This window comes from Anomalospiza imberbis, chromosome 2 (assembly GCF_031753505.1).
Source record: "Anomalospiza imberbis isolate Cuckoo-Finch-1a 21T00152 chromosome 2, ASM3175350v1, whole genome shotgun sequence".
Lineage (NCBI taxonomy): Eukaryota > Metazoa > Chordata > Aves > Passeriformes > Viduidae > Anomalospiza > Anomalospiza imberbis.
Window position 1 is genome coordinate 28,435,832 of NC_089682.1, and position 17,783 is coordinate 28,453,614.

Below are 17,783 nucleotides of genomic sequence, written 5' to 3' on the forward strand. Positions count from 1 at the left end.
AGTCCATACTGGTATCAGCACATTTCAATGTCTTCATCAGCGACACAGATGGGGGAATTGAGCACATACTCAGCAAATCTACATATAACACCATACTACAGCTGACAAAACTGAAGGATGGGTTGCCATCCAGAGGGACACAGACAAGCTCAAGAACTGTGCCCATGCTCACCCGAGGAGGTTCAAAAAGGCCAAGTACAAGGTACTGTGCCTGGGGTCAGGGCAACTCCATATCAGTACAGGCTGGGGGATGCAGGGATTGAGAGCAACCTTATAGAGAAGGACTCTGGAGCATTGGCAGATGAAAGCCTTGACATGACCCAGCAACATCTACTTGCAGCCCAGAAATCCAACTGCATCTTGGGCTGTATCAAAAGCAGCACAGCCAGCAGGTCAAAGGTGATTCTGCCCCTTTACTCTGCTCTGGTGTGACCCCATCCAGAATACTGCATCCAGATCTGGGGCCCTCAGCACAGCAAGACATGGACCTGTTGGAGCAGGTCCAAAGGAGGGCCACCAAGATGATCAGTGGGCTCAAGCACCATTTCTATGAAGACAGGCTCAAAGAGTTGGGGTTGTTCAGCCTGGACAAGAAACGACCTTATACAACCTTCCAGTGCATAAAGGGGGCCTTTCTAGAGAAAGATGGGGACAGACTTTTTAGCAGGGCCTATTGAGATAGGACAAGGGGCAATGGTCTTAAATGAAAAGACAGTAGATTTAGACTAGATATAAGAAAGAATTTTTTTTTACAGTGAGAGTGGTGAAACACTGGAACAGGTCGCCCAGAGATGTGGAGGATGCTCTATCCTGGGAAATATTCACATATTCACGGTCAGATTAGAAAGGACACTGAGCAACCTGATCAACTTGAAGATATCCCTCCTCACTGCAAGAGGGGTTGTACTAGATGACCTTTAGAGGTCCCTTCCAACCCTAAATATTCTATGATTCTATGAAAAGTAGCAGATACTTTGGGCTGCTAACTCTCTGGTGGTACAAAGAGAAAATCATCCAGGCTTTTATAAGGTAGGCTGCTGCAACATCAGAAGAAAGCAAATCTGAGTTCTGGCCTACTAATCATGCAATACCACTCTAATTTTATGCGCTCTTGTTTTATGTCATGACTTTCACACAAGCTAACCCTCCCAGTTCAATATTTTTTTTAAGATTTCCATTAGTAATACTGCTATACCACAAAATTTCCTCATCTGGTGCAGTTCAAGATACAAATGCTTAATCAATGTAGCAGACTTTAAGACACATAACACTAAGTACAATCTTTTCTATTTACATGCAAAGCACTCTGCCGTTTCAGGATGCTGAGTTTTTAAAAGTCTTTTGATGTTTTCCTTGAAAAGGATATTTCTATAGCCTTTTTTGGAACAGTATGACTGTTATAAAGTAGGCAGTATTAGTTTTCAGCTTCTGAAAGATGATTTAAATTTAAAGTTCTATTTCAAAGGACAAAAAGTTGGTATTCTACAAGAACAAGTTGGCATTATAGCAGGTCATGTTACAGTTACACAGTACTAGCTACAAGCTCTATAACTTACTTATGCTTAGAAGATAAATAGCAATAGTAATAACAGAGAAAACACTTCATCATGTCTTTAACTAAACTTAGTATAGCCACCAACAGACAAGGCAAAGGGCTTGTAAGAAAAACCTAGCTCAAATCTTTCCATAAATATGGGATGACAGCCTTAAGGGATTAAGAAAACCAAACAAACACGTTTCAGTTTGTTTGGGATGTGTGATGTTTTTAAGAAATGTGTATCTGTATGTCATTTAGAAAATAGGACAAAGATTAACAGACAATACTGGCAACCTTCTAGAGACCAAGCAAAAAACTCAAAAAACAACACTAAGAGGATTTTTGCAGTTAGATGATTTTTACTGTTTCATCTCAGACCGTATTTTTGGAAGAAGGTATTTCCCTGTATCTTGAAGGCTATACATCTTTCCATGCCCTTTTATCATATATTTACCAGAAAACACAGGGAATGTGAACTGTCATCTTTGCTGATTTTAATTTGTTGAAAGATGAGAAGAAAAAAAAAAAAAAGTCTGATTATAAAGCAACTCCAACAACAGACAGTTGGCTAATATCCCTCTTCTTGGCCAGCCCTTCCTCCAGCCTTTACCCTCCCTGTGCTTGTGCCATCTGCCCTCAACCTCTTTCCTGCACCTGCTGCTGCAATCCCCAGCAGCAGGCAGGGCTCAGGCAAGTACACGCAGCAGCTGCAAGGTTTTTTCTGCCTCCATCAGCAGCTTAATGCAGATACAGCAACTGTGAATGACACAACCTGTGGTGACTTTTTCCACTATTAGTGCAAAAAGTCTTCTTGTTTTATTTTGAAGGCAACCAAGGGCAATGGTACATTCTAGACAGCAGTGGGAATACCCAGACCGTTCAGAGAGAATATCTTCAGACCTTTTGACTATAAACAACATGAGACAAACAGAAAGGTGGCAGCTTTTTTGGCCCATTTTTCTTGGCTGCAGAGTAAACACAAAAGAATCTCAAACTACCTCACATTTAGATATAGCAAGAGGGCAAGAAAAGATCATTGGCTCACCTTTTCCTGAATTCTTTTAAAAGCAGTTCCAGAAAAAATGATGCAGTTAATAAACTCTGCAGCCCTAAAGAAAACTTTTGCAAAGGAGACCTCATCTCACCTCTAAAACAGCAGCAATGATTAATGACCATATCTCTGCATTGGTTTATGGGTGTTTCAGTGTTTCTACAAAGTCAGAGACACAGATAAGCTTCATGGTTGCTCTGGATGGCTCTCTCTCCACTTCTCCCAGCAGACAGCAATTAAGTTTACCTCTCTATTCAGAAACACATGAACCAAAAAACAAACAAGATAAAAGAGAAGGGAAAGTCCAGGAAGAATAAAACATACCTTAGGTGTCTACGTAAGGCAAAATTACAAACCATTTCACACCTAACAACCTCTCCACAGCTCTTTACAAAAACAGAGTAGGAGGGAGCCAAGCACACAAGGTCAGAAAAAAAACCCAGACACTCTACTGAGAGGACATTTAGGTAAACTTAGTTATATGACAGACTGGTGATCCATGCCCTATGAAAGAACAAATTAAGTATACTCCTGTTCACAGACTTTCATCCTTACTATCAGTAAACCTTCTTTCTCGAAATTAAACCAGCCAGCCACTCAGGACATAGCAAACACCATGAGATTTTAGAAAGGAGACATCCTTGAATTTCTTTCAAGATTCCAAATAAAAAGCTGTTTGAAAGATTTACTACCACAGCTGCTTCTTTTCCCATAGCTAAACATTCAATGGTCTGCAGGAGTTATACTTCACTGGAAGTATTAGTACATTTATGTATTGTATAAACAAAGAACAGTCGTCAGACACAAGAAGTTTAACCTTGATCTCGCACAGAAGGACAAAGCTCAGAATCACTGTGGATTGCTACGTTTTACTGCTAATCCCTTGAAACACTGCTACCTACTTTTCAAGGGATTTCACTTTAAACTGTCTATAAAATGCTGAAAATAAAATTGAACTGCTGACCTTCTGTTCCTCAATGGAAAAAGCATATATTCACTTTTTAACTAGAAAGAGAAAGAGATGTTTGCTCAGTGCAAAAACCCATTTACTTCCGAAGTTTTTAAGGGAAAAAAAAAATATATTTGCCAATATATATATATTGGCCCATTCCAACTGTTTTCATAGAAAGTTACCCATTCACTCTATAGTCTTAAGAAACTTATCATTTGCTTTTCCAAAATCTGCCCCATCAATTTACCACATAACAGTAGGAAAATTAGAAAACAATTTTAATTGTTATAATAATTTTAAACTTTCTAGTCCACAGAGTACTAATTAATTTAAATGTCCTGTTCAGACTCTGCTCCTGTAAACTTTGCAGTTCACTGTCACTTTGAACGCTGAATAAATTCTTAGATTCCTGGATTCTCTTTCCAAGTCACTTGGACCAAAATCTTTAGCCAATATGAAAGGGTGCATGTAGCACTGGAGAAAAAAATAAAGATACTCCCCCATTTAAATCTCAAAGTTCCAAAGCTGAATTGTGGTTAATGAACACCTATTTCTCATATCTAGGAGAGTTTTTCAGGCAAAAATCTACTTTTTAGAAGCAGGGTCTTTGAATAATACAGGTAAAAATAATCACTGGACATAAGACACCATTCTTGATTCTGTGCTTATGCATGTAACCAAAGAAGCAGCTGAAAGATGCAGTGTTAGATTTCATTAAGAGACAGCTAATAGTATTAAATTTATTCCTGTATAAATGTGTACATCTTCCTGAAAATGACTGGAACACGAGATAGTTACTCAGAAAGCTATGCTTTTAATTTCCTGACAGGACATGCACCCAGTGAAAGCACAATTTAAATAAAGAAACACTCTTGGATCTTTTATGAGATTCGAGTGAATGCTGAAGCTTCACAAGTCTTTTGTCAGTCACGCTGACTGCTGTGCTAACCAAGAAGTATAAGCCTAGGCAAGAAATGGCAATCCCAGTCTCCCCTTAAAATTACTTATTCTTCCATCTAACAGCACTTCAGAGTCAATACAAGGAATTCTCTCTTACTGCTCCCAAAACACAAATGCAGAGGAAACACTATCCCTCAAACTTTCCTAAACAAACAGGTTTCAAAATGACTTGTCCTCTAACTTTTAAAGAATGCTTTAAATTTAAAACCAAGACTACATTTTTGGTCTGGACTGTTGGTAGTGTTCATTTATTTCAATCCAATTATTTCTTACATATCTTCCTCCAGTTTAAATGAGGATCTCTTCCAAAAAATTGTACTTGTGAGTGCTCTGCTACACAATTACAGCAGCTAGCAATTGCTAATTCCTCAGCTGATGGAGAGGGACACAAAGCCAAGAGAGAAGCACCTTTCACAGAAGAGGGAAGAGGATGAAAGGGGATTTTCTAAAACCCTTCTTCTAAAACCCCAGGAGTGCTCCAGAGAACACATGCTTCTTTAAGTACGTAGGAAGATGCTCCTTATTCCGAGCTCTTATGTTGCAGTTCAGGTGCCAGCTGCTCTAAGACGGCTTACACAGACAATCTCAAAAGTTGCTCCACTGCTATTATCCCAACACAATTTTCCACTGCACCAGATCTGCTGCTCAAAAGAATAAGCTTTTGAAAGTAACTTTTCACTGTAGGAATATCTGTCTTTTTCCACAGAAACAGTTACCCAAGACCAAAAATAAGCAATTAGAAAAGTCTACATTTCTAAGAGCAAAATATACATTCAAGAGAGACCATTGCCTCATGATGCTGGACTCTCATCCTCCTTCATTCCTACTCTCACCTTCAGTGCTTGAACAGAATGGAGTACTTTAAAATGCATTTAAATCTCCTCCTATTATTTTTATCTGCTGTCAAATTTCTGCAAAGCTTGCTTTTCCTGAATAAAACCTCCCTGCAATAACTTGGTTCGAAATTAAACATTTGGTTTTGGCTGCTACATCACATTCCTCTTCTTTCAGAAATGTTATGTACTCCTGCACTGATGAAACATTCTACCCTCACACGCTCACAGACACATTTTTTTCCTTACTCTCACCAGATAACAATAAAATGCATCAACAAAAATGAAAGGGAAATTATAGCAGCCAAATAATTTCCAAACATGGACAGAGATTAACATCTGTACAAGAACAAAGATTAAATAAAGGAAAAAACAGGTTCAAAACCACAGGTCTGAAATGTGGACCTTTAACCACAGAGTTCTTGTTCCTTCTAGATTAATACAAATTTTAAAATTTATACTGCTACTGATTTTCAATTAAAATTACTATGCCACTGCTCTCAAACATCAGTTCAGCTGGAAGCTTCACAAAATACTACGGTACTACAAGACGCTGTTAGGTACTAAGCATTACTTTTAGTCAATATCCAAAAGCAACCCACCACAACCCTGTTAAAAGTAATGTTACAACAGAAGTAGACAATTTCTTCATTATCTAACTCAGACCTTACTCAAGCAAGACAATGGTGTTACCAAATCTGGATCAAGCCTCAATGAAAGGTGTTCTGATGAAAACAGACACACAAATACTGGACACTGTAGTGCAGTGTATAAACAGAGCAGCAAGTTACAACCCCATGATTAAACAGAAATAGGAGCCAGTATGTAAAAATTTGCAAATCACCTCAAGGTAGCAGAGAATAAAACAGAATGTAGAGAAAATAAACAGAATAGGGACAAGTAGGAAGATATACTCATCCCCTCCTTCTCTGGACCCCAAGGAGAACTTATAGAAGAGACATCCCTTTTCCTTTCCTCTACCACAGAATCTCTATTTCAAGTGAATAATACCAAGCATTTTTACTTTATTTGTTCTTTAGCTTCTTGCAAAACAAACTGAGGAACAGGTCTTGGTGTGAATTGTTATTTGAGTTCAAAAAACTCCACCGTGAAACCAAGCTATAGTTTGTAAAGCTAAGCAGCACTATGTAATTTCCTCAAATATTGCCCTCAGTTTTGTTTCTCTTATTTTCAAGAATTTTTCAGGATTAGTTAGGGTACTGACTCACTATGTGGAAATGCCAAAATACCCAGCCACCCACCAACAGGCCAGAATCTTTAGCTGACCAGTGACCTACTTTGTGCTGTCATTTTTCTCCCCTTCTCCTAAACCACAGGCAGGAAGCAGGTCACAACAACCAGCAGGCTTCTGATCTCTCTGCCACCACTTTTTTTCCCTGAAGAACACAAAGCAGCAGCTATACAAATGGGACATCCCCATTTTGGCCACATAATAATGTGTGAGCAGTCACATGGAAGACGACTGACAGCTCACAGCTCAAGACTTCCTGAAGTTTCAGTAATTCACTGCAGTCAGAAAGTATGTTACAGCAGCCATGCATGCAAAGAGTGCCTGAAGTGCAAGTCAGCAGCTGAGAATGCTAGCTTCCATCACCCCATTGACAGTAAATTCAAATTCTATGGAGCACAATTGTCAAAACCTTGCTTATGAGGTAGTTTCAAAACCAATTTTATAAACATAAATACACACACAAGTTTTGTAGTTCTAGTGCAAACATTCAAGTAAACTCACGGATGTCAACACCCTTTCATTTTAAGATAAATGTTTCACATTACCTTGCATCCAGATCTTCACCATTATAAACCAGCCCTCTCTCCAGCAATAATGGAATAGACCTTTCCAGATCCCATGCAAATCTAAGGCTGGCAGAAAATACCATTCAGTAATCTTCAGGGAGAACTAAGCAAGGAAAATTAATACTCTGACTGTTTAATCTTGAAAAACAAATTCAGAGATCAAATATAAAGAGCAATCTAACCCTCATTGAACAGCATTTTTGGGGCTGGTATGTGATAACCTGAGAACTAAAGGTATGAGACAACTGAGCTTATCAGGAAATGAGCTAAAAGCTATGGATTTTGGTGCAAGATAGAGAATTCAAAATCAGCCTCTTGGGAAAATTTGGATCCCCCAACAACCTGCTGCTTCAGGGAAATCATCTCTCTGACATCACCTGCTGTAGCTGCTTGCATAAGGCAGATTTCTAGCTGATATATGAACACGTCTGATGGTATTGAACATTAAAAAAAAAAATCAGGCTATTGGTAAATTTTAAATATTAGTATGAAAAAGTGGAATAAGCAATTACAAAGAAAAGGTGTGCTACAAAAATTCAAGGACCCAAACCAGTGAGGAAAAAAACAGTCTAAGTGGCAACAACAGTACCCGGAAGGATTACACATAAAGCTGCTGAATCAAAAATCAGGAGAAAGATCATTTAAAAGTAAGGTGGGGGATAAAAGAGAGGATGGAGAAGGTAGAAAATAAGCTACACCAAGGCTCTACTGCCGGGAACAACTAAGAGCAGCTGACACAAATAACAGCCTCCAAAATAAGGAGGGATGAGAGCTGCAGGCGTTCCCTGAAACAAAAGGGTTAGAAAATAAATACAAAGGAAAGTAGGGCTTCAATCCACAAGATGGCAAGAAACCTGTGATGTCTTAAAATAAGGCTCTCAAAATCAGGGAAAGGAAAAAAAAGTGTAAAATGTTTCCATCTGTATGCATGGTATTCTGTGCTTTGCATTGCTACTGGCTTAAAAAATAAACAACAGGACAAGCTCATTTTCTCAGTTCTCTCTGCTTAGTACAATTGAAGCTTTGTTACTACAGTGCAAACAGTAACCGTAATCCAAGATTAATTAGCCAAATTATTAGAGATGGAATTCCACAAGAAATATACCACTACAAAGAGAAACAGAAAAAATGCAGGAAAAAATCTAAAAAAGAAATACTAAAATAATGTAATTTAGGGAAGATCAATTTATTCGAGGTGCATACCTCTGGTAATGGAAGTGTAAAAGTGGGCTGAAAGTGTTCTTCTCCACTGTCCTCAATTACAGGCTATAAAGTATTATGCCACTCGCATAACATAACAGGCAGTATTCTATAAACTCATTTATTATACTAAATGTCTCCAAATATATTTCACTAACACTGAAGTCGCATTCAAAGTCTTATAATCACTTTGGGCACCTGAGATAATTGGTGTAATTACAGCAATATTTTTTTTTTTTAAGGGAAAGGAATCCAGACATCCACTCAGCACATAACTTCAATTCTCTTCTTAACTGTCAGAATCAAAGTTTCCCACAACTAACTCATACAGAACACTGAGGATAGGTATCATTTTCCTTGGGTTAAAAAATATCCAAAATCAACAATTACAAATTGTTGTTACAAATTCTGAATCACAGAAAAATACCAAGAAATATTCTGATAGAGTATCACAAACAGTTCCAACAAGTTGAAATGTCTGGGGTGCTTTTTGCTCTTGAACAGAGGAGGAGGATCAGTTGGTCAGAAGCTGTGTGCAGGTCCCGAGTCTCAAAATGTGAGGAGCTCATCTCTATCATGGTTGCTTTGAGAATCTTTACAGACAAGGATTTCTGTTCTATGCTGTGGTACTGCAGCATTTGACAAACCTGCTGAGTATGAACACATTAATAACTTTGCTTGTATTGGTTTGCTTCTGATCTCATCTAACAATCTCCCTCCCATGTACACAGATAACCCTAAAGAACCAATCATTCCATACAAGTGTAGCAAGTATCAAAAAAACATAGAACATTTCCCAAAAGATTTAAATCTAAAATATGAAATGCTAAATGCACATATCAATACTGCAATCACTTTTCAAAATATTTTGTTGTGAAAATACAATATGAGTTCTTGGTTTTGATTCAATTACTGCAAGTGAATGAGGGACAAGTTGAAAAGTAGAGAATATCACTATATAAAATATGATATTAGAGGAGAGGGAGAGGAAAGCAAACAACTGAAAAAAGTCAGCTTGCCCAGCTATATAACAGAAGACCTGGCAGACCTTGATAACCACAACAAAATCCTGTAAGGATACATGATTGCCTGCAGTTTGGTGAAGTTTAAGGACTTGGAGTGTAATTTCTGAAAATTTACTTTGTTGCCAATTTCATTTCCTTTTCAAAGGGCCAAAGGTTTACTATGTCTTGGTTCAACAAAGCATTACAAACGTAGGCTTTACTGAACTTACACACCTATGCATTCATTTCCTTTTGGGAACAGCGTTAGAATGTTGCAGATTTTTCAGATTCACATATTTACCAAGTGGAACACAATCCATCAGAAACAAGCACACAAAGGATTGAAAATGGTGCAAAATATTAATATGGTTAGATTTAATTTTGTTACTGAAATTGAGTGTGGTCCTATCATACACAGAAAATATCCTGAGTACTCATTCTTCAATAAAAAAGGAGGAAAAAAAAGATACAAAAAGAGAAGACACTCCTTACACACCCACCAAATGACATGTCCAGGTAGTTCTTCCTCAATTCTTTTCAGTGAGCTGTTATCTATTTACTGCCTCTTGACAAAATACCTAAAACCTTCACCTGATATAAAGAACTCCACTTTGGGCATGTTTGGTTACCCTTCACATTATTGGATTAAAGAGTAAAAGAAAAATTGCTCAGTATGCCATATATCACAGCAACTAGCTCAAGAAATAAAGATGACTAAGTACATAACCAAGACTTCAGACACATATTTCCTTTAAGTGAGCAGTGGACTATTTTTTAAATTTTTCACTAAGTATTTAACTTAAAACTATTATAAAAAAGGACAAGAAAGAGATTCCAAAGATAAAACTCTAATGTGTTTTATATTACATATTTGAAATAAATACAAAATTTAGCCCATAGTCAATAAAATACCAGCTTAAATTTGAGAAGAAATTATTGCAGAAAAATAATTTTACAATGACTAAGTCAACAGCTTGATGAATCATTTGCTTTAGGTTTGTGTATTTATTTTGTTTTCACATTTACAGCTCTTTCAAGAAGATTTTGATTTTGCTACTTATACATCATAGAAAAATTATTAAAGAAAATTAATACAAAAAGTTTCTCACTATCAGTCTTTAAACACCTAAGTGTTCAAGGTTACACTGATCTGTTAAGAAAGGCCAGGGTTACAAATTTTTGTTAGCACATTTAAAGACATGTGTCAGATAATTTGAAAATATAGTGCAAAAGCCCACTATCTCAGTATTACTTCAGAACTTCTTTTTCCAGTTTAAAGGAAAAATAATCATTTGCAAAAGCATATAGAGACATTATAGTAAAGACTGGATTTCATTTTTAATTCTAAATAGTTCACCTTCATTTTACTGAATAAATAAAACTAATTTCAACATCTCATAACAATTAATTGAGTACGTATTCAATAGGACTCACAGCAAATATCAAGGCACACAACAACTTAATTTATTGCTTCCCATTTGAAGGTTCCAAAATGTCAATAATTAGACTTCATAACTTCCCCCTGAAGAAAGCAACATTATTTTTAAACAAAGAATTTGAGTAAGAAGTAACAAATCCACATAAATTTGAATAAAGCCAAAATTCCATGCTGTGCTACTACAATGCTGAATGCTTATTCAGTGTTCTGCCATTTTGCTTCTATTTTTTTGGTACAGCAGTAATGTTAATAAATTCCTACTAAGCCACAGAGACCACTACAGCCACCAGAAAGTGACAATAGGATACACAAATCAAAAGAAAAAAGGTAGCCAAACTCCACCACAAAAAGATGTTCTACAGGAACATCAGCTTCATTAGATTATTTCAGGCCTTCAGAGTCAGCCTAGGAAGATGCTCTCTATACGCTGAATGCAATTCTCTTCTGCTCTTGCAGAAAACACAAAAACTTTCTTTACACCCAATACTTTCAATACTTTCAACACTTTCAAAGCTATTACTTAGTTTTTAGAATTCAACCAAAGAATAATACGAAGCCTGCCCCACCATGGTTTATGGATGACCATGGTTTATGGATGACTGCTTCTCCTCCATACTTCCCACACCAACATGTCGTGCTTTCAGACAGCACCTTCAGGGGAAAATGTCTCAAGTCAAAATAGCAGGTAGCAGGAGATAGCAGTCATAAAACAGTGGAAGTAATATCTAGTTTTCAATTAATAGTCTGGGCCTATCACTTTTTCTTGTTTTTTTTTTTTTTTTTTCCTGAAAGTAAGAGCTAGAACTGATTTGCCCCAGATCACTGACAGAAAAAGACAGGCTACTTAATCATTCATCCAGAAGTTAAAAAAAATTAAAAATCACAACTACACTATTATTACATAGAAGCCAAAACTAAGCAATACATCCAGTTTACTTGTTATCTTACGTTACAAAAATAACAACTGAACTTGAACCACTCACCTTTGACACACTGTTAAAAGGATCCAAGCAGTGAAAGGCAGGACTCTCCAATAACGTTATATACACCACCACCTGAAACAACAAACATATATTTTAGTTCTAGCACTAAACTTAGAACACTTCCAAATAGGTAATTTAGCTTTCAGGCTTGAACTTGATCCACCTATTTAGCATAAACAGATCCCCATCTTCATATTTCATTTCTCTCAATGAATACAAGATGATTTTAACCCCAAATAATCCAAACCACATATAAGTTAAGCCTTCATAATACAGAGAAAAATCACTCAAGAAATTGAATTAAAAATTCAGCCTAGTTTTAGAAAGACTGTATTTTACAAAGCACCATTATTTACTGTTTCCTTCACTCTTGTATTAGTCAGTTTAACTTGACTGTACTTTCTAAGAAAAAGAAAATGTCTCTACATGTGGAAAAGAGGTTCAGCAACAAAAGCATAGCCAGGAGTTTTGTGGGGCAGTGAAGTATTTCCATCTAGAAGGCCCTCACACACATACAGACGTGTAATTCAGCTGGATTACTACCACATATGGCTTGAAGCCTTCTGGCACAAGAGATGGTGACCCAACGAGAGAGTTCTGATAGCAGTGGTGAAGCTTGTCAAAGGGTCATAGAACCATATTCAGGGAAATTCCGGCTGGATGTAAAGAAGGCATAAGGGTGGCCAAGCACAGCCACATATCCCCTGTGAAGTGATTGACCTTCTTTCTCAGAGAGTCTCAAATTCTACTGAACATGGCCCCACGTGCAACCTCAGCCTTGACAGAACGTGCATGGCTTGTCCAGAGGTCCCTCCTGGCCTACATTGTTCTGTTAAGTATTTCTAGCCACAAAAGTAACTGTTCAGAAGAGAGGTCAGAATATTTAAACACTTGTTTCTGTTTTTTAATGACCCTTCTAACTCCACAGGATGTCTGACAAATTCAGGCAGTGTTAATCCATTAAGATCCAATTCAAAAAGAAGAAAAAATTCTCAGCAACTTCTTGTGCTGCAGCCTCTACCTCATAAGGACAATGCATTAAAACTCCTACACAACTCCAGGCCACTCATGCAAAAATGTTTCTGTTCAAAGTCTTTTCTGAACAGATTCCAAGCAGTTGTGACTCTACAAAAGCCTCCTATGAAGAAATTAACTTCAAAGGAGAAAGTCAACCAGTGATCCCATGCGCATTAACAATGTGAGGGGAGAATAAAAAGTATTGACAAAGGTATTATAAATACCTTACACAAATGTTTCAAAGTGAGATTTATTCTCACATCCGTTAATAGATGGAGTAACAGAACTACTAAAGTCACAGTTTGACAAACATTTAAACCTAAACATATTGTTAGGGGAGTATAGAACACGAAAGTCCCTGACCCTCAGCTCCTGGAAGCTCGCTCTTTGTTCCCCAGCAACTGCAAGGGGAGACAAACTGTTGCCAGCCCCCCTGAACAACACACAAGATTAAAAAAAAAAAATAAATGAATAATGGAGGATGCCAAATTATGAGAGAATGTTATTCCAACAGAAGAGCCCCCGATCCAGTTCACCACCTGAATGAAGATTTGCCTGTGACAGCAGAAGGCAGATGGGACTGGAGGGTGATAAATCCCTTCTCCTCTTCCAGGTGGTGGAATAGGTGCTACCCCACCTGGGTTTTCAGTGTTCTGCAGACTCAGACTACAGGCAATAACATTTTCCTGTATCAATTTTTCTAACCAATTACAGACCTTAACTGTGTTCCCACTGAAAACTGCTCTATTGAAATTGTAGGACAGATAACAAATAAGTGGGAGAGATGATTTAATAAATGAAGCAACATTAAAACCCTGAGGCAGAACAGATCTATTTTCCTGCTGGCTGAATGTTTTGTAGTACGTGCTTTTCTTCTGTCAATAATACAAGGACATTTTTAATATTAAGAGGTAAAAAAGAGAAAATAAAATTCTCCTCAATTTTTTTGGTACAAGATCTTCTGAATAGGACTATCTTTCCTTGTCCTACCTCACAAATCATCTACTGCTCATTACCATCTATCACTGAAGTGCTGTACCATGCCTCTGATTTTGTTAGGGTATTTTTGTTTTCCTTAAAGAAAAACACAGTACCTCCCTCAATTATTGTTTCCACCTTCAAAAATGCACACTTCCAAATAGAACATGTGTTTGAAATTGAGCTGGAAAACAGCACTATTCATCATCAATACCTGAAAAACTAGCCCTGTATTTATTAGTCAAATACAGAAGAAATACAGTTGGGAAAAGAAAGAGTCAAAATTTCATCTAAACGTGTAAGAAAAGAATGAGTCATGTGTTTATCTCAACATAACAATGCTAACTTCCTTCTGTAGAGCAAGAATGGTTTGATTTTGGCAGCTCAATTAACACACATTGAAAGCAGTTTGGAATGCTAATGGTGATAGTGCAAATAGTCAAAGGAAGAAGATGCACAAAAACCCATGACTCCTAACAACACTTAGTTTGAAATAAAATTCTGTTAACCTAACAGACACACAAGCACAAGATGCAGACTGGTCTCTGTCCTCCTTGGGTTCAATCCTGTTGCATTGTGACCCCATTTTCTCTTTTATTCATGATAAAAATCTTCACTCGGCTTTGGAAGAGCCAGAGGAAGTTTTCTGCTACGAGTCACACCAACAGTCACTTCCCCAGAGGAGTAGCCAATTTCCATCACACACCCCCACAGTCCAAAGCTTTGCCCAAAACACTGTGATTTGCTAAGTGACACAAACTCAGGATGGAAACCCAGACCTCAAATATTTCAATTATATTTAAAATGTTCCTTGAAACATTCCTTTAGAATGTGTTCCTTGAACACATTCTTCCTCAGTTTCAGAAGTTCAGGACCTTTCTTCTCAAGGGTCAAAAAATTATAACAGCAGTTAAGGTTTGGGACCATCTGCCCCCAGGCTGATTTTGCACCACACGTGGAGCTTTCTGGTTCTCCTGCTATGTCCTACTAACCAGGACTAGAAAGAAATATTTGATAGCACAGACATTCTGGGGAATGAACTGTTAAATTTTTTTTGAGAGCACAAAATTATTTTCAACCACCTTCAAAAGCCTTGCAGCACACAGGACTTACTGTTTACCCAAAAGACAAACTGGAGCAACATTGGAAAACTTGGGAAATCAAGTCAACAAATTTTTTTGGAAGTCAGCAAAGCAATGGAGACACAGAGGTGAGCAGTCTTCTCCCATGGTATCCCCAATGCCCATCACTTCTGTACCATTTAGCACAATGTCCATTTGCCATACATCATTCAATGCATCTACGACTGGCGTAATGTCAGCCCTGACGCACGCAAGATGCCACAGCTCCTTACCACTCATGGGTCTCTTCATACCCTACACTTCCCTTGAGGCCCAGAGCAGAGGAGCAGAAGACTATGACAACGAATAGGAATGGCAGAATATAGGAATTGGATGAACATGGAATTACAAACACACAAAGCAAAAAGACAAATTTATCTCGCCTGCAACAGTAATTTTAGTCACTCATTTGCTTTCTAAATCAAGGTCTTTCAAACACAAGGACTATAAAAGTTCCATAGTAAAAAGCCTCTTTCAATAGAAATAAATTTTGAACTTAATGCTTGCAAATGAGCACCAGAAGGTAAATATCAATAACATCCAATATAAGATTATTATAAAGCTTACTACCTCACAGAATAAATTAGTGGTCTTACAATGATTACATTACAAGTAACATCCACAGTTATTAACCATCTCTTCTTTCACTAATAGCTCTACTGTGCCCCATTTTCTTTATCTCCATTGCTAAAATCCAGATTCAGCCTTACAGCAACGATTTCTATGACAATTCTCTTAGGCTCTCTTCCCAATACCCAACCACCTCCTATTTAAATTCTGACATGAAATAGCTAAAATAATCTCTTTGATACTTAATATGCTAATACACAAGAATGATCTGACCATAAACCTGTACTGCACAGAGTGGGAATTTTAACTCCAATTGACATATTACTGGTGACCTTCTGGAGAACAAATGAAAAGCATCACATTAATACAAATTCTCCTGTGGAGAAGATCAAGTTGGCAATCTGCCAGTTCATTACACCATCTAGCTTCACTCCAACATTAAATATTGCCTTCCTTTGTAATTGACTGAAATACACTGGAGCAATTGCAGGTAACCACTTTGGGCTATTAAAGTATTCCATTAAGACTTCTCCATTAGGCAGATATTTCAAAAGAAGTTCCATTAGAATAGGCTATGTTCAAAATATTTTAACTATGCAGACAATTGGGCAAGCACAATCCCGTTCCACGGAGCAGCAGACAGATCAGCCTAAGCACTCAAAAGCCCAATGCCTGAATTTGTTTAAAGGGAAAAGAAACCCGCTAAGTTTTTTAATACTCTAGTATATGCTTCATATACTAAACCTCCTAGTCCAACAATACACTTTCAGAGTCAGTATGAAACACAGGGAGAAAAGAAAAAGGAAAAGTGGATTTACATAATATTTAAGGTTTCAAAAAGGCAGCAAATTAAAACACTGCATTACAACATGTAGAACATTTTAAAAACAAACAAAAGAGTTAAAAACCTTCCATACTATATAATATACACAACTAAGCTTTTCTTCTCTTAAGATTGTGGTTATCTAACAGCAAGGAAGCAAGTGGAATGAGGCACAAGAATAGGTTCACTGCCTTGCATGCAGAAAAGACTGTGAGATACTTGAAACACTGGGAAAGATTTGAGCTTGTATGCCAGCTATAAAAATGGGACTAGCCCTTGAAGCAAAGACAAATTTCTGTGTTTAAATGGCTATTTTTAAGCAGTTGAGCTTTGGAGCCATCACCAGAGGTTGCACAGGTTACCCTAAGAAATTAATGTCTCTACTGAACAGCACACAGGCAGGAGGTTGTGCATGTTCTCTCTGCTCCTGTCTGGATGCAAGAGCTGTCGTGCACCTCCGGCCATGCTGTCTGTATCGAAGAGGAAGCAGTTAGACACGTATCATTGGTCCTTCAAACAACTCTTTCTTCTTTAAATAAACATATCCTTGGTGGTGGGGGGAATAGGAAGAGAAATGCAGTTAGAGAAAACATACATGGCTCACACTTAAATCGCACACAATTAAAGAATCTATGCTGTCCTGTATTCTCACTTAACTCCTGCAGTAAAATGCATATTCTCTGGAGTACACACGATATATTTCCAAAAAACAAGAATATTTCTTACATATATTTGCACAACCACCTGATCTACTCATGACACACAAGTAGTTGGTAGTTTAAATAATATCAATACTTAAAATAAATACTGTCTTTCAAAACTTAACTGCCATTGCAAGATTCCTATTTATTGTATGTATATCCTCCAATCATTTGCATGACCAGCATCTTTTTAAACTGGAAAGAAATGAGGAGGCTTACATCTGTTATTGGATGCATCTGCTGAGATTTTTAAACATATATTGTAGGAATTTACATTATTTTAAGAAAACTCACATGCTTTTTACATTCTCTAGCTTTCCCCCAAAAGTCTGAGCTATTAAAAAAATCCAGATACTGATAACAAATTACTACCTGAATTCATTGTAACACACAATTTTTAAAATTCCTGGATTAAGCAGGATTTTCTATCTTGATACCTGCTGATAATGATCTAATTCATATTTGATTAAGCTGCAAACTTCTGTGGTAGCCCCTGCATGAAAAAAAGGAAAAAAACCCCATAAAGCACAGTTGAAAAATTATGAATGGGTGGCCAGAAAGGTTCCCCTGACAGGAAGGCTATAAACTCTTTGAGAAGACATGCAATATTGCAGTTTCAAAACCAAAACCAAACAACCCCATTGACCATAACCGCACACATAACCCCACCGAAGTGCAAGCTGTGACCAGACTCTCTGCAAGCTGAAGGAAGCTTACAATAAAGGTGCTGTGCCAACATCATAGCTCCAAGTTTTTTCAGCATTCCTATTCAAGAACTATCAGCAAAAAGTGAAGTA

At 37.4% G+C, this 17,783-nt stretch overlaps 1 protein-coding gene across 3 annotated transcripts in view; it reads right to left on the reverse strand.

The window, feature by feature from the left end:
• NCK2 (NCK adaptor protein 2) overlaps positions 1 to 17,783 on the reverse strand; it is an 83,593-nt gene that overhangs the window by 39,776 nt on the left and 26,034 nt on the right. For all 3 annotated transcript variants that reach the window (XM_068180292.1, XM_068180293.1, XM_068180291.1), the window contains exon 2: positions 11,777 to 11,848. The gene's annotated coding sequence lies outside the window, so the exon portion shown is untranslated. The remainder of the gene's footprint in view (positions 1 to 11,776; positions 11,849 to 17,783) is intronic.